Source organism: Rhinopithecus bieti, unplaced genomic scaffold (assembly GCF_001698545.2).
Source record: "Rhinopithecus bieti isolate Rb0 unplaced genomic scaffold, ASM169854v2 scaffold_28528, whole genome shotgun sequence".
NCBI lineage: Eukaryota > Metazoa > Chordata > Mammalia > Primates > Cercopithecidae > Rhinopithecus > Rhinopithecus bieti.
The window spans coordinates 376,706-400,890 of NW_016813124.1; the positions used below are offsets into that span (position 1 = coordinate 376,706).

The 24,185-nt window shown below is 35.0% G+C and overlaps 1 protein-coding gene and 1 pseudogene across 1 annotated transcript in view; one reads left to right on the forward strand and one right to left on the reverse strand.

Annotated features, from left to right (window-relative positions):
• NAALADL2 (N-acetylated alpha-linked acidic dipeptidase like 2) overlaps positions 1-24,185 on the forward strand; it is a 1,006,116-nt gene that overhangs the window by 210,187 nt on the left and 771,744 nt on the right.
• Positions 2,327-2,992, reverse strand: LOC108512431 (elongation factor 1-beta pseudogene; annotated as a pseudogene).

The following is a 24,185-nucleotide window of genomic DNA, read 5'->3' on the forward strand; positions in this document are numbered from 1 at the left end:
TTTTTTTTTTTTTTTTTTTTTTTTTTTTTAACTCTAGATGCTATTTATAAGGGAAAAAATAGACAGAAAAATAATAAATACCAACTACAAACATGGTAGGGCTTTAATCATGTTACCATTCTTTTCAATCACTATCAACCTGACAAACGTGCCTGAAATAACCATTCAGTTTACCCAGACACCACAGGGTGGTGTCCATTTGAAAAGTCAAAGCAATTCTTGATGTATTCTTAGAGTTCAAGATAAATAGATGTGCTACTACTTTTCTACCCTCACCCCAGTTGCCATATCTCCAAATATCTTCATCATGGACCTAGCATCTTAGAAAGTTACAGTGATGTAGGAGTCTTTCTGTATTTTCCTCAACTTTCTTCACTACTCTTACCCTATTGGCAATTTATAACCCCTGCACCATCTGGGGAACAGACTGTTGGCTGCCAAGTAGACTCATTAACGTTCCCCTCCAGGAACTCTTGCTGTTTAATTAGGCTGTCAGCTGGATTCAGGCAGTGAGAGCCTTAGGTGGCTGTGTAACAAATCCATGACTCCATGCATTCAGATGTCAAGGTCACTAAGATTCCCGCTTATACTCAATACGAGAAAAGGAATCCAGATCGTTGGCTGTTAAAATCCAAGTGATCAATGACTTCACCTTAAAGGGGACTTTCCGTAGTTAATTGAGATACTGAGTTATCCCACACTGAATTCGCAGCTGTGGCTACTACATTGTTTGAGAATCCTCTAACCCCTGGGCCATCATGTCTGGCATTCAGGCTTTCTTGTCAGAGATAGTCAATAGTGTTTGTAGAGTACATTCCAAACCCATACTGAAATTACTCTATGTGCCATAATTAAATGCGTCCAATTAATTAAGTTCTCTGAGAACAGATTACTAATAGTGTTAGCACTTTAGACATATTTGATTTAAATAGAACAATGGTTTCTTTTTCGATGGCAATTTGGTAAAATTCTTCTATGAGAAAAATGCTTCTCAACTGAATGGTTTGGTTACTGTTGAGTAAACATTATCTAACCATCGTTAGTTTGAAGGAGAGGGAAAAACTTCATTAGGCAAAATGTGGAAACCTGGAGTTTTCTAAATCCAAAGACGAACCATCACCCATAGGTGTCAATCAATCAATCAATATCTAACCATCGTTAGTTTGAAGGAGAGGGAAAAACTTCATTAGGCAAAATGTGGAAACCTGGAGTTTTCTAAATCCAAAGACGAACCATCACCCATAGGTGTCAAACAATTCCAGTACCTTTTGGTTGATTAAGTATTCATCTATCTACTGATTAAGTCATTTAATTTATTCATGGGTCAAATATTTATTTGTTATTCACCCTCAGCTAGGCCCTGGGCTCAGTTCTATGAATATATTAGTAACTCAATACAGGCAATGAGTAAGTCTCCATTCTACTGAGGGAGGCAGTTATTCATCTAAGAATCATGAAAACAGAGTATAATGAAACAATAAATAAACATACCTACATCCATGAGATGTCATAATTGAGGGGTCAAATCTGCTGAATATGGAGGAATGATAAGTTGGGGGATGCCTAATCAACACTTGGTAGAGGGAGGCAGAGAGAACCTTCTGAAAAGAGAAAAAGCACGTGCAGACGCTCTGTGTCTGTGGGAGCAAGACATTTGTATGAAAGCTGGTAAGCTCATTTTTAGAAAAGAGGTGGAATTATGGTAAGTGAGGTCTAAGGAAAGGCTTTCTGAGTCTATCCAGATTGTTAAACTATTTTCTCTAGGGCAGCTAGAGTGTCACCTTTCAGCAGTATCCTTAACATTAGGACCTGTGCTGTTTCTTCGGACTGTCTAAACTTAATCCTGGCGTTGGTGAAAAGAAGAAAGGAGTGAATAGTAGATGGCTCAGTTTTGCTTTTCCTCCTACCTGCTAGTCTTAACTGAAAAGAATATGATGAATCTTCATATAATCCTCACAGTGAATTTAGAAAGATTTGTCAGGGACATTGCTTTATAATGGGTTTCTTCTGGTGGTGTATTGGAAATGCTTGGCCCAAGAAATATTGTTATTAACCTTTAAATAAAATAATGACACTTTGTGTGAAGTCAGTTCTTTTTAAAGCTATTTTACCTGTTTCTGTATGTACATATTTCTGTATTTTTTCTTTAAACATATTTCATTCATCTCTTTTCCTACAAATTTTCAAAGGAAGTGAAATATTGTGTTATCTCTAAATAATTATTGTTTTCTTGCTATTTACAGATGTCAATAGAAGACTCTGAGCTGTGTTTACTTATTATTTTCGTTCAAGTTTTTATTTTAAGTGCAATGATCTGGGGTGAATTTTAGGTCTTATGGAAAGCAGCCATATCCATGGACTACACAGAATCCTCAAAAGCAGTGACCTGCTCCTCCAGCATACCTGTTCCAACTTTATCATCTTCACTGGATTTGAAGTATTTAAATTCCATTTCCCATCAGAACTAGTTTAGAGGAGCCCTAGACTAAGCCGTTTGCTTGAATGCTTCTAACACATTCCTCTAGCTTTGCCATATCTGCCACATCATCCCACTGTTTCACATCTAGCACGACTGAAAATAGCAACAAGTGGACATTTTTGGGCTTTCTTTGTTTCATTCTGGGCAAGCCATTCTTCCATTAGCCTCTTTGCTGCTTCACTTTCATCCTCCTTATCAGAGGCAAGGAGATCAATGTCATCATCATCTTTACTACTTGTAGCTCCGCTTCCTATAGTGTCTTCAACATTAGCAGGAGCTATTTGCCCAAAGGTTTCTTCACTCCTGGCAGGCTGGCCTTTTCTTTTCATGAGACTTGATGTGACTATACCAACACAGGGCAAGACACAAGTTCACAGGCAATGGGCCAGTGACTGCTTCCAATACTGCCACATCTGCTTATGGTGGCACATAACCCTCGATGTAGCTCTTGTCTGCCAGGTAATTATTGAGCACGTGGAGGCCAGCAGGGCTTTTCAGGTCTCTGAAACCCATGATGTCAGCTATATCTGAGAATTGGGCAGCAGCAAAATGAAAGAGAGCAAATTATGGGCGCCCCTGCTAAGACAGGGAAAAAAAGCTAGTTTCGGTTTGTTAAAACCCAAAGACGCGCAGAAAGAAAACAAACCCTAACTGTATTTAGCAAGCTCTCACAGACTCACTTTTCAAGAGAAAGATGAAAGTGCTCATAGGCTGCCAGGGAAATCATACTTGTATTTCAATATATAAAACTCCTCTTCCTATTTCACTTATAAACATATCTGTGGAGAAAGAAAGGAAGAAAAGTTCGTAAATACAAATAGAATTTCATCCACATGTTCCCAAAGTGCTGTGATGTGATTTCTGTTTTGTAGACTTCACTTATAAAAAAGGTTACAGAGTGTGAGCAATCTGTCAAATATTCCACAAATGGCAAGTGCTACATTTGATGGATAGGCATTGTTTTAAATGCCTTTGGTCTGGATAGTTCTTTAAAATTAATCTTAATTGTATGAATAGTATGTTGTGTTTAATTATTAATATTGAACATTGTTAATATTTATACAAGTAACTTTACAAGCATAACTTAAAATGATCTTTAATATCTGGGCATTGAAGCTAATAGCCATACTATATTAGCTATTTCACTGTGTTAACTACAAGTTATACATGGTAGGACAAGATCTGGGACTCAGGGTGGACCACAAGCTGATTGTGAGTTTAAAAAGAAATTCTTCAGACTGGGCACAGTGGCTCACACCTGTAATCCCAGCACTTTGGGAGGCCAAGGAGGGCGGATCACGTGAGGTCGGGAGTTCGAGACCAGCCTGACCAACATGGAGAAACCCCGTCTCTACTAAAAATACAAAATTAGCCAGGCATGATGGCACATGCCTGTAATCCCAGCTACTCAGGAGGCTGAGGCAGGAGAATGGCTTGAACCCGGGTGGTGGAGGTTGCAGTGAGCCGAGATCGCGCCATTGCGCTCCAGCCTGGGCAACAAGAGCGAAACTCCATATCAAAAAAAAAAAAAAAAAAAAAAAAAAAAAAAAAAAAAAAAAAAAAAAAAAAAAAAAAAAAAAAAAAAAAAAAAAAAAAAATTCTTCAAAAAGGCATAATATTTTTGAAATTATATAAAGACATAGTAATGTAGTCATCCATTTTTCTTTCTTAAAAAAATTGGAATAGGAGGTATTTAAGGGTAGAGCAAGGCAACAACCTCATTAAAATGCCAGAAAATATCACCAATGAGAAAAGCCTAAATAAATTGGAATTAGTTCATGTGCAGATGAAAAAACTAATGGTCTTTCACAAGTCAATAACAATTTTAAGCAGCAAGGAAAGCATGTTATAAGCAGAATTCTGATCAGCTGGTTTTATTATTCAGTGAAAATAAAGTAAGAGAAAATAAATCTACACTGGAATTTTAAATGGAAATATTATGTCTATTACATCTGTTGCTGTTACATGTGCTGTATGTTTTCCTGTTTACAGTCTTCATTCACAGACACTTCCAATGCACAACTTCATAGCCTTCTGCTAGGGCTGGCTAAAGCGATGGCAAAAGAAACCAAGTACTCTAGACTGTTCCATGGATGGGGAGGGAGAACAAAGAAGGATATAGCAGTGCCCAAATTTGAATAAAAAATATCTAAACTTTGGATATTGCTTTCCTCAGTCTTAGGAAACTTAGATTATTTCTCTTATCTTCCATTCATTTTCCAAATATAAGGAATAAAATCAGTTATTTAGTTTTACCTGCTCACTTGCACAAATATATATAGTTTTATACACCACAAAATTGTATATCATAGTAAACCCATGAGCTTGTGCCCATGTAATTTTGCCTGTATTAGCCATTCCTAAGTTGTACCAATGAAAGCCTTGCATTAAAGGAGATTTATAGATGCACTTGGGTAAATATAAAAGTCTCCAACTGGATTAAAACAGATGGTATTTAACCACAACTGGAACTCATACATTATGGTAGCAGGAAAACTGGATCACAGGTGCAAAGGAAGCCCAGAAGTTTCCTGGTAAGTTTAAGAAAGAAAAGGGGGAAAAGAGTCTTTATTTTCTTCTATTTAACATGAACAAAACCCATTTAATTACTGTGAGAACAGTGGAAGGAGATGGTGTTGTGTTAACGTTGAATGAAGAGAGGATAAATGTCTAGTGCTTTGAATCTTTTCTAATTTAGCATTATTATTTGGGTGAGGTAATAGAGACAGCAACTTAATCTTGAAGGAAAACTGCAGGAGCTTGTTTTGGTTAAACAATGTACTTGTGCCATCCTGACAGGATTATTGATAGAGAAAGAAACTCAAGGTCACAGGCCTTGATATTTTCCTCATTCTGCGGTAAACTTATTTTTGGAGATTGTTGGCTCAGCTAGTTCTTTGCTAGATGCTGGGAAGATAAATTTGAACTTGGGCTTGTGACACCACTTAACTTGTAATAATGATTGTTATCAGTGCCTCTCCATCCTGTTTGTAGGGCAGGAAGTTTGGCTATGTGTGTGGTTGTTTTTCCAACTCTGAATGACATTTGAAATCCCCAGCTATTTCTTCCAAAGTGGTGGTTAGGAATTACTACTATCATTGAACTATAAATGCACTTATATTATTTAGGGCAAGAAAATGCTATTGATCCATTTGTCTCTAACTATAACGGGGCTAATTTTTTCATTTGATTTTATAAACTTAATCTTAACCAATCATTGAGCAAGAACTATTTAACTATCATATATATGTTTTAATCTGTTTTGGTTTGTGAAAACTCAAAGACACGTGGAAAGAAAACAAACCCTAACTGTATTTAGCAAGCTCTCACGGACTCTCTTTTCAAGAGAAAGATGAAAGTGCTCATAGGCTGCCAGGGAAATCATGCTTGGATTTCAATATATTAAACTCCCCTTCCTATTTCACTTATATCTGTGGAGAAAGAACTGAAGAAACTTTGGTTTATTTAATAAAGAAAATTTTTACTTGTAAACTTGGTGATAAAATGTATTTCATACTTAACATATTTTCTACACATATTTTGTAAAATGGAGCTGCCTATGTTTTATTTTGTGAAAACAATATAAGTATATAGTTTTGAGAAAGTCAACTAGTAGATAAAAGTTCAGGAAAAGGAGATAAAATAATTATAATGCAAAGGTAAACAGTCTGTTTACCTTTAAGTGACAGCTGAATTATTGCAATGTCACAGAGTAACTCAGCAGGATTTAGGATTATGAAAACATTTGTATCACTTATTAATTAAATAGTATTTAAAAATTAAACAACTGATTTGATAAATATGAATGTAGCTGCCTAATATAGATAATTTTTAAGCGTTATTGTTAACTGCTAAAAATCTTGAGGAACAAATACTTCAAAAAATGGACTGGGGTGGGTGCAATGGTTCATGCCTCTAATCTCAACACTTTAGGAGGCAGAGTAAAATAAAAATAAACAGCCTGTTTTTGAGACACAATCTTGTTCTGTCACCCAGACTGGAATGCAGTGTTGTGATCACAGCTCACTGCAGCCTCCACCTTCTGGGCCCAAGCAATCCTCTTGCCTTAGCCTCTCCAGTGGTTGAGGCTACAGGAATGTACCACTATGCCCCCATTAATTTTTTTTTTTTTTTTTTTGCTTTTATTTTTTGTAGAGATGGATCTCCCTACATTCCCCAGGCTAGTCTCAAACTCTTGGGCTAAACCAATGCTCCTGCCTCTGCCTCCTAAAGTTCTGAGATTACAGGCATGAACCATTGAACCCGTTCCAGTCTGTTTTTTGAAGGATTTGTTTCTCAAGCTTTTTAGTAGTTTAAAATAGCACTTTAATTATCTATATTAGGCAACTACATTCATATTTATCAAATCAGAGTTTAATTTTTAAATACTATTTAACTAATAAGTGATACAAATATTTTCATAATCCTAAATCCTGCTGAGTTATTCTGTGACATTGCAATAATTCAGCTGTCACTTAATAGTCAAAATTCCATGATGGGTAAAGCAATGTGAAGTTCAGAAATCCTGTATTCCCCGGGAACCAGGTCCATCCCAGGAATTTATTCCAGGTCTCTTCAACCTGTCGTCTAGATCTTACATAGGCTCTCTTTACAGGCAGGAATCAAAAGCAAATCAGTTTATGAAGTTGTATTGTGAAGATGGTGATATTGTTTGGGTTAGGATAGAGATTTGCCATGAAGAAAATAGTTTAATCTTGGGGAAAAGAAGAAAAAAACAACAACAAAACCACCAAGACAACAGGTTCAAACAATGTAGTTTCTTAAGAAATCAAGTGATGGCGCTCATTTCTCTAAGGTCCAAGTCCAGGATATGTTACTTATTTGGGATTGTATCAGTCAGGAAACAGATCGTATACTCAAGTTGAGTAAAGATGTAGGCAAGTTTAGGCAAAGTGCCTCAGGGCTAGCAACCAGGGAGCTTTGACTGCCCTCTCCCTAAAGGGGAAGTGGCAGATGCAACAGTCTGAAAGGAGAGAGGTAGAAGACATTGCTGGAGTAGCTGTGGCCTTGAGTAAGGGACAGGGTCAACTTGCTGTGACTTATCAGGGAGGAAGCTTGGGGAACACACACTCTGACCTCACTCTCCTCCTGACCAGTTATCTCCAACTCTTGCCCCCCTTCATTGGCCAAATCCAACTAACAGACAGAGAGGAAGTGATCTTATTCACGTAGCTCATACTTATTCGCTTCTCTGGGAACAAAGCAGCCTGAAGAAGGGTGGAGCTGATCTGGAGAGGCCAATGAAAACTCTCTGCATAGAAATCCTTCCTGGTGGAGCTGTTTGTAAAACTCCAACAAAATTGGCTTGGTTTCCATCAAAACTCCAACTAAATCGGCTTGGCTTTAAGTAGAAGGAAGATTTTTTTGTTACCTTAAGATACGATTTAATAATACATAGTTTGAAAAGTACTTCATCTAATCACTTATTGATTTAAAAATTCATTTTCAACAATTAAATATATTAATAATATATCAGAGTAAAATATGAGAAGAAAATTGTAAATCTTCTAACCAACATTTAAAAAGGAGGAAGAGTCACTATGAAGGCAGCTAGGAGACCTGGAAATTCAATTGCCTTTGATGTCAGAGCTGAGTTTGAATCCTGGACGGGACTTTACTATTGAGACCGTATGTAATTTACTTACCTGGGCACTGTGCTGCGTGATGGACCCACATGTAGGAGATGCTTAACAATCTAGTGCTTCTATTGTTGTCAAGACTCCCTTGCTGAAGTCTTACTATAAATCACTGGGAAAACAAATGATACTTATTTTAGTATGCTGCAGAGCTTTGTAACCTTACTCTAAAACTGTTAATGCCTGTTATTAGATTCTTTCAGAGTGAAAAACAAAGTGAGCTGATTCTACATAGAGTTTGCAAGGGGATAAGGGGATAGTCTTTATTAGATAGTTATAACCAGAATTAATGATCGTATTAAACCATGTCAAAATACATACAAGGTACAGTAATCCCAGTTTAAATGGATGATTTCCTACCAGTCCCATCTCTGTCACCAGTGAAGAGAACCAAGCCTGTGTAATTCAAGTCATTTTAGACACGTTTATGTTTGAAACAAGGAATGTTAGAGCAGATGTCAGAATACCGTTTTCAACATATGGTAAGCTCTTCCATTGCAGCTGGCTGCAATCCTTGTCAAAGGTCATCGAGAAAAGAAAAGACAGAGAGTCAGAAGTCACTATGAGCTTTAAAAGCACATTCAGGAAACTGCACTGTTATAAACCATGTTCACTGAACCAGAGAAAAACCTAGCCCTTTTATCAATAATGTAGAGTGAATTGAAAGCTGATTTTGAATTTAGGTATGTAAGTTTCCATGTAGCTGTGAGCAAGAGAGAAATAGAGAATTGAATTAAGAAGGTCAGAGACCCTCTCACATGATGGTATTTGCTCTATTCTTATGGCTATCAAACTCCAGGTACAAGTGAAAGGATGTATAACAGGGACCAGTGTAACAGAATGCACTTTGAGATTCAACCAGTTAGCCCCTTCAGTGTCTGTATTCACTGCACTGCAGAGAACAAGTGGAAATCCTGAAATGTAGCCACCCTGCAATCACTGAAACAGGATGACTATTCCACCACTCTCCAGGACTAGGTGTGTGAAAGGAGAGGTTGATGAGAGGATATCTACATTTCAGGGAAAGACACAAATTATAGTAACCACAAAGAGAAAATGACATTGCACTCACTATGAGGGCAGAAATAGTTAGATTACCTGTCACCTCCTTTGAGGAGCCTTTCCTAACCCTCCAAGCCTGGGTTGGGCAGCTTTCTTGAGTGCTGCTGGACCTCCGTAACACTATCATGTAATGCTGTATGTAGTTGCTTAAATAAATTGTACGCCAAACTGGAAGTTCCATGAGGGCAGGGACTGTCTCTTCAGTGCTCTATCCAGCACCTTGCACTGAGACTGCAACAAAGTAGATGCTCAGTACCTGCTTTTTCAGCAGCAGAAACAATCAAAAGTGCTTATAACTGTAAAAGAGGGAAAACCCTTGTGGCTGTTATATGACTGCCCTTTTACCCTGAATGACTTACGGTGAGATGGGATTGTTTCTTGGTTAGTTTGGGTGCTTTTCCTGAAGATATTGTTAATAAATTCTTGTTCAAAAAACAAACTCTTGCATTTAGAGTTTAATCTGACAGGAAGGAAGGGTATCCACTCTGGATTATCCTTAATGCTTGCCCCATCCAAGACCTCGTCAGGCTTTCCAGTATCTGGCTGCAATCATCCAAAAACAAGTGAGATGTCTCTTGTGAACACACATGTAGGCAATCTAGTGTTTTCCCACAACAGAGACAACAGCTTTCCTGGTACCCATGTTGTCATTTAACCAAGAATCAATAAATTAAAAGGAAATTTGGAGGGATCCTGTAAATCTTTGTAAATGTCAAGGCCTATCTAATTATTTCCCTTTTGATTTTTAAAGTTAATTGCCTAAGCACTCAATACTAAATCCTCAGTTTGCTAAAAGAAGGTTGTGGATTCCTATTTTTGATCAAGATAGAGATATGCTGAGTTTTCTTACCTTGTAAAATGGATCGCTTAAAGCGTTAAATATAAGACCTCAAACTATAAAAATCCTAGAAGAAAACATAGGAAACACCATTCTGGACATGGGCCTTGGGAAAGAATTTATGACTAGGTTCTCAAAAGCAATTTCAACAAAAACAAAAATTGACTAGTGGGACCTAATTAAACTGAAGAGCTTTGGCATAGCAAAAGAAGCTATCAGCAGAGTAATCAGACAGCCTACAGAATGGGAGAATATATTTACAAACTATGCATCCAACACAGGACTAATATCTAGATTTCATAAGAAACAACAAGCAAACAATAACCATAGACATTAAAAGGTTGGCAAAGGACACAGACACTCCTCAAAACAAGACATACCAGAGGCATACAAACATATGAAAAAAATGCTCAACATCACTGATTATTAGAGAAATGTAAAAGAAAACCATGATAAGATACCATCTCACACTAGTCAGAATGGTTATTATTAAAAAGACAAAAAATAACAGATGCTGCAGGACTACAGAGAAAAATGAATGCTTATGCACTGTTGGTGGGAATGTAAATTAGTTTAGTTACAGTGGAAAGCAGTCTGGAGATGTCTCATCGAACTAAAAACAGAACTACCATTTGACCCAGCAATCCCTACTAGGTATATATCCAAAGGAAAGTATATTATTATACCAAAAAGACACAGCAACTCGTAGCAAGGACATGGAATCCACCCATGTGTCTATCATTGGTAGATAGGATAAAGAAAATGTGGTATATATACACCATGAAATACAATGCAGCTAAAAAAATAATGAAATGAAGTATTTGAAACAACATGAATGAAGCTGGAGGTCATAATCCTGAGTGAATTAACATAGGAATAGAAAACCATATACCACATGTTCTCATTTATAAGTGGGAGCTAAACATTGGGTACTCCTGGACACAAAGATGGAAATGATGGACACCAGGAACTACTACAGCGGGGGGAAAGGGAGGTGGGGCAAAGGCTGAAAAACTACCTTTTGGGTACTGTGTTCACTATCTGGGTGATGGGATCTTTCAAACCTGAAAACCTTAGCGTCATGCAATATACCTATGTAACAAACCATGTACCCCTCAATATAAAATGAAAGTTGAGCTTGTAAAACAATAGAATAAAATGTGTTTTATACTTCTTACTCCTCACAGCAATGGATGATTTTAAAAGTTATATTTGGACATCATTTGAAATAATTTAAAATTATAGAAATAAAGGGTAATATGAAAGAAGAAATTTCAGAACTTTCTAAAGTATATGAATAATATTCAAAGACTCAAGAGAAATAAAAACAAAACAAAACATTGAATGTAGTGATAGACCACCTCAAAAGAAAGGCATTTGTGAACGTTTTGAGAGACAAGGAGATTCTTCCATTCAGTGTTATCTCTCCCAAACTTGGGAGGATGTCTCTTGGGGTTCTCTGTGACTGAAGATGAGCTCAAAGTTTAACTTAGTTATTGCTATCAAGTTCACTTTGTAATAAAGTGAAAAATTTAGCATCAAAGACAGCAAACTCTGGTAGTGAAAATGAAAATGAAAACTTATGAAGAAAATAGTCCTGGAGATAGGATTTATAATTTCTTCGTTTGTAAACATTGATCTAGTTATATTTTAACTCAATGAATAACCATCTGGGACACAGAAAATTTGTAATCAGAATACCTTTGAAAAAGTATGCACTTGGTACCTTCCATGGAAAACTCAACTGGGAGCATGGGCTCCTCTAAAATGGATCAACCATTAAGAAAATTGCCGGCAATTATATGTTGGTTAAATTCCCTATATGCTACTTATGTTTTAATTGTTTGGGGGAGGAGAGACTTCCAAAAACTGTATTTTAAAAAATCTTAAATCTATCAGTTTTCAAAATACTATCTTAGACATTTTATGTAATTCTCTGCAAGAGTATAAATTTATATTATTAGGATTCAAACACGGAATTAGACCTTGTGGTGATTCAGTGAAATAAGGAATTTTAAAACACTATTAGGTTAGCTTTTATTGCATATAATGAGAATCTCCTAGATGATGTAGAAATCATTAAAAATTAATTGTATAATTTCTGGACTTGTCTCAAAGTGTCTTGAACTGATAAGCCTTCCTAATCTTCTAGTATTGCTTCAGCTCATTGATGAAGTAAAGTGGCTGGCTTTTAAAAATTGATAACCTTATTATAATTACTAAAGTGCAGCACATTCAGTTTGCCTAAGGTGTTTGAATGAGTCACTACCCATCAAAGGAAAATTATGCTATGGTGCAGTGAATCCCAACATGTCAAATATGCAGATACTTTTTAGTAGACATATTATTTTAGTTGACCTTTTACTGTTTGTTGATTGAGAAAGCATGGTGAATTACTTTGAACGGATTGCTTTGGTATGAATTCAGTACCAGTTTAAAGTAAATACATATGTATTAATATATCACTAATATTTATTTGAAAAATAAAAGCACATAGTATATGTATTAATAGTATAACATATATTCTGTATGTGAGTGAATAATTTCTGCAGTAACTGTGCTTTCCTATGTTTGTGAATTTGTCGACCTATTGCTCTAGACCCTTTTGAAGATATACAATCTCAGTATTATAAAATAGATGTCATCCAAGAAGATGTTCTATTAGTAGGTTGAAGATGTATCTAAAAACGGTGAGCTTCCTGTACTGAGGACTTAGCTGGCTTCTCTTGATGTTACAACAGTGCTAGAAAGAAGCCTCTTAGGTCACTTGTGTGCCAGTTAGTGCACTGCAGGGGCAAGCACAAACACACACAAACACCGACTCACTTTCTAGGTAAGTGCGAGTGTCTCCTAAAGTTCTCAGTCAATAAAAAACACATACCAATTAATGCCACAAAGCGAGTCTGACTTGTTTTAGTGTAAACAATATTTTCAGCTCTGTTTTATTTCTGACTATGCTAAGGTATTTTAAATATGTGCTATTATAGGTCATGTATTCCTTTACACAAATTTTTGGAAACATAACCTTATCATCAGATTTTCAAAGGCTACTTTACTAAGTTGTCTCCATTTGCTTCTATTAAATTATAAGTGAATATGGAAGTCATTCTTTTCTCTTTATGTTATGTCAGTTGTGTTCATATATTTATATATTTACAGGTATTACCCTTACATACCTCTGGGAGAGAGTAACACATTTGTAACACTCCTGTATAAAATGTTATATTTAAACATGTTATCTCATGCTCAACATGCTTGAAAGGTTTGGTGTGTGAGATTGTGTACCTTCCCTAATTAATTGGTTGTATCAGTTGACTGCGGAATGTTATCAGGTCCAATCGACCCAGTCTCCAATGCCTTGTAGCAAAACAGGTTAGGGTATTTGTTTGAAGGAAATGATATTGTAAAACATTTGAAAGAAAAATGAGAGAAGCAGAAACAAAAGGATGATAAAGAAAAATCATAGGCAAATTTGAGCAATGAAACACATGAAAAGAGATGAAATAACTAGTTATTTAATTCCCTAGTGACTTCTTAAGTCTGGTCCTCACCAGAGTTTCAGTATTAACTTTCTGGTATTTTTTCATTTCAACTGCTATGTTTTCAACTATATGGTGTGGCAGTCATATATTCTGTCTTTTCTAGGATTGTTTTCAATTCACATATTCTTTTTTCCCTATAAGCATATTTGAACTTGTCAGAATATGTATACATTTTGTAGTTCAGAAAATATGGTCACAGTGTAAAACCCAGAATATCAAAATAAGCTCTAGAGTTTGCCATGGAGTCTTTACATTAGTTGCCATTCAGGACTGTGGAAAGAGTTCTACAATCTTTACACAAAAAAGGACAGGCTGGTGTTGTGATTAGGAACTAGGGAGTCATGTATCCTGAATTTGCATATTTATCCTGCCATAGGCAAGTGACATAACCTTTCAAAACCTTAGTTTCTTTATCTGAAAATGGGTTTCATTAAATAACCACTTTCAAAAGGTTTTATTTAGATTTAAAGTCGTGATGTAAATTCTCAATAAATGTTAGTTGTATAACAACAACATTTTACAGTTATCATCTTTTTTTAAATTAGACATCAAATATTTGAATATGAACATTTGAGGACATGTGAAATTATCTAAGCAAGTCTAAAATGAAAAGAGTCATACTTTAAATATGATTGGCAAGAATTTTATTCCTTCTCTTTTTTCTATATCATTATATGAGTTACCTTTGCAATTTAAAATGGATTGTGGCTTATCCATCTTGAGCAGACATTGCTGCTAGACTTCTCATTGTTACACCTATTGTTAAGAGGTCTCCAGTTACTTTGTTTCTACTGATTATAACTACATCCTAGGTTAATTACTGAAAACTGGAAAAGTTAGTAAATATTTTAAGAGGCAAAAAAAAAAGGCACTCTGCTTTTTTATGAATAATTGCAATGAAAATTTGTATGCATGCAATTTTGTTCTATTTTCTTTTAATTTCCTAGGTTATATTATAGAAATAAACTATAAATATAGACATTTTAAGAACTTTGGTGTGTGTTCCTAAAGTGTTGTGCCCATTCATACTCAGTGTTTAGAGAGTGCCAGCCTTGCCACAAATTTGTTGGCAGTCAGTGATGTTTTAAAATATCATAAAGGAATTTTTAGGTCAAATGTATAAATTGAATACCACAATTGCCTTCTGTCCTCAGTTATTAATGAGACATTATTTGATAGTGATTCTTTTTCCAATGCTAATATCAGATTTGTTTGTTTTATATCTGAAAGGGTTAAACAGGATCAAAGTTTATATTGTTTGTTATTAGAGTTGCCTCAAAAAATTTTTATTTGGTCCTGTAACAAAGAAGTGATTGCAAAAGTGGTGATCTTACAACTTTGAGATCAGTTGTGGGAATACAGAGCAGCTCTATATTTCTCTTCTAAATCATTATCCTAAGTTATGTAGAAAGTAGTCATGTAGACAGTGTAATTCAATAGCTCCAAAGAGAGGTTACCACGGTTACCTGGAACATCAGACAGGAGGTTTGTTCCTAGGCTCATTGTACTAATACAATTACTTGTCTGAATTGAAGTGAAAATGTTCGAGTGTTATTTTTTCAACCTTGTTACTGGCATGAATTATATTTCATTTTTTCTGAAGTATTGTGAAGAATGTATTTCAAGTCAGTTCTACAGTTTTATGTCAGCTAAATCCTTTGCAACATGCGTGACCTACAGCTAAATTTTGGTGTTTATGTTCAGTGTTACTCAAGAGAGGAATGGAATAGAAACTAATGGTTATTGTGGTGCTGAATACTCATTATTTTATTATTAGTTTGATATATTCCTTATAAAAGACAGTAATTCGAATGGAATGACAGTCATAAAAAGAAAACCTCAGTTAGAACTTCTTTCACCATTTATCTAAAACTGCAAGCCCCCTCCCCTACCATTTGCACCCCACTTCCTATCCAGGGTTTTTCTTTCCATGCACCATCTCACACACTGTACATATTAAATTTTCCTGTTTGTTTGTTTTTTGTTTCTCTCATTCTACTAGAAGTGAGTTCCATAAGGGTGGGGATTTTAGCTTTTTTTCACTGCTCTACTCCACATGTCTAGAAGTGACTGGCAGCACATAGTAGGTTCTCAGTAGCTGTTAAATTAATGAATGAATGTACCAAAAATTATGTTTCTAGAAAATGCATCGAAGGACAAGATGAAGCAGATATGATTAGATTTTTTAGAATAATTATTAACCTGTGTTTAACTTTTGACTCACATATCTCAGATATAGCAATCTAACATAATGGTAATCAAAAGCTATTAACATGTGAGGATATATTTGGTGATATGTAAGGTATTTTAGTTCAGATTTACTTTATTTATCAAAATATTCTCAAAGCCAAATTTTAATAGCTGGTAAATATAAGACATTAAAGTTAAGAAAAGATAGCATTCTGGGTACTACTGTTTTGTATTTCCTCCTTTCATTAAATAATGTAAATTAGTTGTTATTGAATTTTTTGAAATAAAACATTAACTTCCAGTCTTTGCAACTGGGAGTACATCAAGTATTATTTATTCAAAAAGATTGTGGTTTGAACCTTCCCTAGATATTTGACTATATTAGGGAGTTACTGTTAATTATTTTAGGTGGATAATAACATTATAGGTATATTAAAAATAGTCTTTATCTTTTAAAATTACATACTGAAATAACTATACATAAAATGATATGTCTGAGGGTTTTTTTTTTTTTTTTTTCCATCTGAGGGGAGAGTGGATGGGAATGTGCATGGGAGTAGATTGATGATCAGTGGTGCTAGGAATGAGTACCAGGGGTGAATTGTTTATATATTATTATTTCTACTATTATGTTAATTAAGTATTCTTCATAATAAGAGAAAAAGGACGAGTAAGAAGAGGAAGAGCAGAGAAGGAGAAGGAAGAGGAGGAGGAGAGTAGAAAAGTAGAAGAAGACAAAAATACTTATGAAAAATTAAAGTAGGTATTAGAGAGATATGTAAGCAATTCCATATAAAACAATGGACGAGACAGGGACAGTTAACATCATTGAACACTAATATATGCCAAGCACTGTTCTACATCCTGTAATCTTAGCAATAACCCTATGAGCTGGGTTTTATTATTACCACCATTTTTCAGATGAGAAAATTGAATTTCAGAGCGGCTAAGCAACTTGTCCAAAATGTAAGTGGTGAAGCTGTCAAACTGTCACTGAACCTAAGACACCACTGTAAGGTATGCTATTATTTTGTCTCTAAGAGAGAGAAACTTAGAATTTTTATTGTATGCTTATTATAAGATCTCTTTTAGTCTGCTTTATTGTTATATATCACTCTTGTTTATATACAAAAGGGAAAATACAAAGTAAATTAAGCTCTTTCTAAAACATTTTTCATTCAGAGGCTGACTCATTCAAATCTTTTTGACTCAGAGTTATTAACGCCTGCATTTCTCCATGTAATGTCACCCTCTGTGCTATTAATGAAATAGTGATGCAATGTTCATTAAAACAATGCTCCATTTTAGTCTCTGGGACTTTCTTCCAAGCCAGTGATGCCCATTCTGCAAGTTTTGATGCTAATCATTTCCTGAACTTACCAAAAGATATCAATGGAACGTTTTCAGCAACAAACAGGACTCCTCATTCTTCCTAAAATGATCCTTAAATGGTTCAATAACTTGAAACCCAAGGGACAAAAGTTGTCTAGTCAGTCCCAGAATAACAACCAAGTTAACACATGCACAAACAAGTAAAATTGTGTCACAACTGACACCTGAATTGTTATAACTGTTAAAAGCTCACTATGAACGCACAGATATTAAAATAGAAAAAAAAGTCTAAAAATAGATAAGGTAAATTGATTAGCTGGGTAGTAGGTACACAGGTGCTAACTAGTGTGTATAAAATATGTCATAACAGGCCAGGCATAGTGAGTGGTTCACACCTCTAATTGCAGTACTTTGGGAGGCCAAGGTAGGGGGATCACTTGAGGCCAGGAGTTCAAGACCAGCCTGGGCAACATGGCGAAATTCCGTCTCTACTAAAGATACAAAAATTAACCAGGTGTGATGCTGCATGCCTGTAATCTCAGCTACTTGGGAAGCTGAGGCACAAGAATAGATTGAGCCTTAGAGTTGGAAGTTACAATGAGCTGAGATTGCACCACTGCACTCCATCCCAGGTGATAGGTGACAAGGACTCTGTCTCAATACAATGAAAATGAAAAATGTCATAACAAAAGATTAGATGAGATGTGAAAGATATGTCGGGTCTTGCTTCTGCCAAACCCTGTATTTCATGCTATTTCTTTTTTCTTTATTCTAGAGAAGAATGGGTATCTAAAGACAGTTCTTAAAAGGGGCAGAGACAAAACCAAATATGCTCAATTTTAAAAGATAACTCTGATAGCAATGTGTAATATAGACTATTTCTGGCTGGACACAACATTAAGAACTAAGAAAAACACAGAAGGAACGAAACAAAAGGGGAAGTTGGTTGACTATCAACAGTGGGACTAGGAAAATGACAACCTCCGCTAATATTTCATGAATAAATATGGACATATCTTGACTTGTTACTTACCTCAACTTTCTAGAAGTCAAATGTATAAAACATTGTTAGATCTCAATGTGTTTTGATATCTATATATAATGATAATTCTGTTTATTTTAGAGTTTCTGGTTATATGTTGGAATGTAGTCCAATATCTAGATATAATTAGGAAACAACTGACACAATTATACTAAGTAAAATACTTAGTTTTGAAATCTATAAAGCATATACACTCAAATGCAAATACTTTAAAGGTACTGTTTATGTGCAAAGATATTGTTCAAATGTAGTTCTATAGTACAAGTGATATGTTTGTGCAGTTTTGTAGTTTCTCAGTATCTATTAAAGTCCCATGATAATTGGCATATGGTATTCTGTAATAATACATAATAACATATGATGACTATAATTAAGTGCAGTGACTTAGACTTTGTCTTTTAACGACCCTCAGTGGATACTGAATGAAAGGTAAATTAAAGATTCATTAAGCTGTGTTCAAAAGAAAAAAAAAATGTTTTCAAATGACAGATGTACCATGAAGTTAAATGAATTTTATTCATATCTGCTCTTCAGTATTTTTTCAAATGACAAGCCTAGTCTGAAGTACTTGAAGTGTTTTAGGAAATTTAAAAAATGAGCATTTATTTCAGCTTATTTAATATTTCAAACTTTAAATGTGTAAAACGATTGGAGAGAGCCTGGAGATTTGGCTGTTTCTAAATCAAAGTGACCTTTAGCGTGACTTTGTTTGATGTTCTAGTCTGTGAAAGGAAAAGAAAACAACAATAACATAGACAGTGAAGTTAAACAAAACATCTGGAGCACCCAGCATTTTTTCCGTGTATGCTAGCCCACCATTTAAACTTAAAGTCTTGTGTTTGAAAATATGTATGGGAAATCAGAAAAAAATCACAGACAGAAATATTTCTAACTTTGATTCTTATTCATAAAGCTGTCAAAAAGGCATTTAAAATATTTAAAATGTAATGAATTTGAGCTTTTTTATATATTTACCATTCCATTAGCATTATTAAACAGAAGCATAAGGACAATGCTATTTATATAGTAATATTATAAATATACTATAAGTGGCATGTGACTATTTACTAATAGAGGCAACTACACTTTTTTTAAAAAGTTGCGACCGGGCGCGGTGGCTCACGCCTGTAATCCCAGCACTTTGGGAGGCCGAGGCGGGTGGATCACGAGGTCAGGAGATCGAGACCATCCTGGCTAACATGGTGAAACTCCGTCTCTACTAAAAATACAAAAAATTAGCCGGGCGCGGTGGCGGGCGCCTGTATTCCCAGCTACTTGGAGGCTGAGGCAGGAGAATGGCGTGAATCCAGGAGGCGGAGTTTGCAGTGAGCCAAGATGGTGCCACTGTACTCCAGCCTGGGCGACAAAACGAGACTCCGTCTCAAATAAATAAATAAATAAATAAATAAATAAATAAATAAATAAAGTTGCTTGTGATTCTGATATCCTGTATATAATGCTTTACTTTTTAAAAAATATATTCGTTATGGGTGTGTATGGTTTTTCTATTAGGAAATGCATGTATACAGAAAAGGAAGGGAGGAATCCTTAACCAATGCACTACAGAAAGTGAAAGCAAAACGTTTCCCTACCTCAAAGTTTCCTTGTGTAAGACTGGAATACACAGTTTTACCTCTGTACACCGTTTTTGCTTTAGCCTATACGGACTACCTACACTCTTAATGAGAATAATGATTAAATGAAGGAGTTTATTTATTTATTTATTTATTTATTTATTTATTTATTTATTTTTGAGACAGTCTCAGTCCGTCACCCAGGCTGGTGTGCAGTGGCACAATCTCTGATCACTGCAACCTCTGCCTCCCAGGTTCAAGCAATTCTCCTGCTTCAGCCTCCTGAGTAGGTGGAATTACAGGCGTGCGTCACCATGCTTGGTTAATTTATGTATTTTTATTACAGACGAGGTTTTGCCATGTTGCCTAGGCTGTTTTCAAACTCCTAACCTCAAGTGATCCACCCTCATTGGCCTTCCAAATATTGCTGTAATTACAGGCTTGAGCCACTGCACCCAGCCAAATGAAGAAGCTTTATCTTACATTTAGGAAAGAAAGGTGTAGCAAAATGCAGCACAGCAATAATAAGAGTATGTAATAATTTTTAAAAAATTATTTAGATATAAATTACAAACCATAAAATTCACTCATATGAAGTGTGCAATTTGATGATTTTTAATTTATTCAGTTATAAAACCATCACCGTCATCCAATCAGTTGGTGTTCTACCTTCATTAGCAGTTACACCGTCACTCCCCATTTTCTCCAGTTTTCCTGCCCCAGCCCCATGCAACCAGTAATCTTTCTGTCTCTATATATCTGCCTATTCTGGACTTAAATGTAAAGAGAAGTATCCAATACATGATCTTTTTGACTGACTTCTTTCACTTAGGAAGATGTTTTTTGAGATTCATCCATTTTTTACTATGTATCAGTACTTAGTTCATTTTATTGCTGAATAATATCCCCTTATATGGATATATCACATTTTACTTATCCTTCCATCAATTTATGGATATTTCAGTTGTTTCCACTATTTGGCTACTATGAATAATGTTGCTCTAAAACATTTGTGTGCAAGTGTTTGTGTTATATTTTCATTTCTCTTGGGTGTATACCTAGAAGTAGAATATTGGATCACATAGTAACGTAATGTTTAACTTTTTGAGGAAACCTCAGACTATTTTCCAAAGCAGCTGCACCATTATACATTTCCAACAGCAATGTATGGGGTTCTAATTTCTCTAATATCCTTTCCAAGACTTATCATCTATCTTTTTGCTTATTACTACCTTAATGAGTGTGAATTGATCTTTTATTGTGGTTTTTACTTGTGTTTTCCTAATGATTAGTGCTATTTAGTGTCTTTTCATGTGCTTATTAGCCATTTATATATCTTCTTTTGAGAAATTTATTTTCAGATCATTTGTCACTTTTAAAATGGGTTACCTTTGTATTATCAAGTTGCAAGGGTTCTTTAGATAATTTGAACTCAAATATTTTATTAGATATATGTTTTGAAACTGTGTTCTCACATTGGTGGGTTGCCTTTTCACTTTCTTGATTATGTTCTCTGAAGCACAAATGTGTTTTTGTTAAAATCCAGTTTATTCATCTTTTCTTGTTGTTGTTGCTTGTGCTTTCTGTAATGAAGTTTTAAGAGACAGAAATGTTGAATAAGTATGCTAGATCTTAAGTACATATTTTGAAAAGTTTTCTAACATGTTTTTGGATAGAGGCATCCAAATTACTAACTATCTGGGTCTAAAGCAAGAGATTCGAGATATTGACATCAACAACTCCATATCAAAGAATGCTTTTAATTTTGGAATAAGATATAGACTAGGGAAAATGACTCTTCATGTGCATATCTTCTGGTTCAAGGTAAAATGAATATGCAAGCTTTTTTTTTAAACTCAATAGGAAGGATCCCTGAAGGAGCAAAGACCATAAGAGAGAGCTAACTGCACATGCACACATGCATGTAAACACACACTCAAACTATTATTCATGTAAATCATTCAGGATGCCCTTGATATGCCTTCAATTTAGCTTTCTGTCTTTCATTTTTGATTCCTAGCAAATATAGGAATTGCCATATTCTAAGGGTAGTATTTCATGTATTCCAGAAATATAGACTATTTTTAGAATAACTATTACGAGATTATTTCTGTGACTATCATAGTCAACATAACTTATTTCTGATTTCAATTCTGAAATTCTTAAACTGCAACTTATGCAATCAAAATAGTTTTCAGGTTTCCAACTTTACCTTAATTCTAAACCGAATTTTCCAAGTTGGTGAGAGTCTACTGTGTTAATCAGACAACTAAAATATGTGTCTTTATAAAGTATCTACTCTCCCAGAGTTAGCAAGATTTGCTCATATATCATAATATAAGCCTATCCAAGCAGAATTGCAGCTGCTTGGTAGTACGAGTTTTATACACAAAGCATTGAAATCTTACACATGATTGGTTACAGGAAATGAGAATATTAGTTGTCCTAAACATTTTGCACACTGAAACATTTGTATCATTACTTATCTGGGTGGAAAGAACAAATCAAAATGGGATTCAATACCTTGGACATCCTATATTTAGTGTTTTTTAACCAAGAACTAATTTGGCCCAGTGCCTAGTAAATATTTTCTATGCAATAAATCTGCTAACTCCTGTCATTAGAATTTAAAACAATTTAGATTCATAAAACCACTTAACTATGTTGTGTAATTTTAAAGAGAAAAATATAAGATTGAATTTTGCCTTTAGAAAGATGTCTTTGGAGTTACTGTCAGTAGTGTTGAATCATTCAGGACCGGATATTAGGTATGTAAGGGCAACAGAAGAGCCTGGAGCATATTTCATATCCCTTTATCCCTCAGTTCTTCCCCAAGGGCCCACTGCTATAGGTTGTAAATGAGACACTGGCCATCAGCAAATGGTTTCCACAGCTATCAGAGCAAGACCAATAACTAGTCACCTTTCTTTCAAACCAATTTTCCAGTAAACATTTGGAACCATATGATTGAGGATATGAATGTAGAAAATGTATTGCTGTCATCATTATCTGAAGCAAAACAAGACAAAATTTATATAAGTATAATTATGTTATCAAATATAACATGATAAATATAACAGTATAATTATAAATGATCATAAAATGATTAAGTCAAGTGTATCCACTTTGAGTACTAACTAATTCATCAGCGTTTAGTGTAAATGATTTCGATGTTCACTGGTATCTATCTGTATATCTTTCTGGGGTAATCCAGTTATCCTGCCTCACTGAAATAATGTCTTTAATACCAGCTTCTCCTTGATCTGTATTATTTTGTGAAACTCAACTCTCATGGTGTCTTTATCCTGGAAGAATCTGGAATGACATATGAAGACTCCCTTCTTATCCCACCAATCTAAATTTCTTTCCTACTGACTTCTAATATGTACCTTTTTCTACATTAAGGGAGATCCCCTCACTGACTCCTACATACCGATGCATATTCCCACCAGCTCATCTTTATTATCTCTTTATTTAAAGCTTATCCATTTTTTTAAAAAAAGCACAGCTTTGGTTCTTGTTGAAGCCCTCTTTAACCTAACCATTTCTGATTTCTTAATGATAGACCCCACAATTTACTTCCAAATTGGATTTTTAAGTGTTTACATAAGTTAGTTTTTTCTTTACTGATAGATTGTAATTTACTTGGAACCATTTATTGTACATTTTTGGTTTATATTTTCATGGCTCTAATATTGTACACATATTGTTATTGCTTAATAATCTTAAAGGCAATAATGATTTGGAGCCATTTGTGGAACACATACTCTGTCTTAAGAGCTGTGCTAAGTGATTGAAATTTTTCCACTGAAGGCTCACAGTGCCCTATAGCCACTGTCGTTCTCTCTCCCTCTCTCTTCCTCTGTGTGTGTGTGTCTGTGTGTGTGTGTGTGTATGTGTGTTTATGAAAACACAATAAGTGACGGAATCTTCAAGGCATCAATTTCTGGCCTAAGATCACACAATCAGTGGCAGTTTGGGGATTCATACCCATTTCTGTCTTACACCCAGTACACAATCTTTACTAAGTTACAATGCAAAACTGTTATAGTTTTCTACTAATAATGACATCTTTAATCCATGTATAACAGGGGCTTTAAAAGGGCACTGTGGATTTAACTGGAATGGAAGACTGGTTTTGGTTTTTAGAGTCTGAAGTTTATTATAAATATGTAGTTTATTATTTCCATACTGTTTTATTCATAAAGTACATTATGCAGCTAATTTGGATATCATAAAATGGATTCTTTTCTAAGAATATATGAATTCAACTTTATCAAACTACGTTTAACTTGAAATTAATTCTTAGAGGTGATAAAGTATGCTGGATGAACAATATCAATTTTATTTGTGGCAATTTTGATTCCAATATAGGAGGGCAGACAGGGAGAAGCACTTTATTTTTTAAGAAGAGGAGATTCAGTGAAACCTAACTTTATTGCATTAACAAAAGTCAAACGTGATTTACT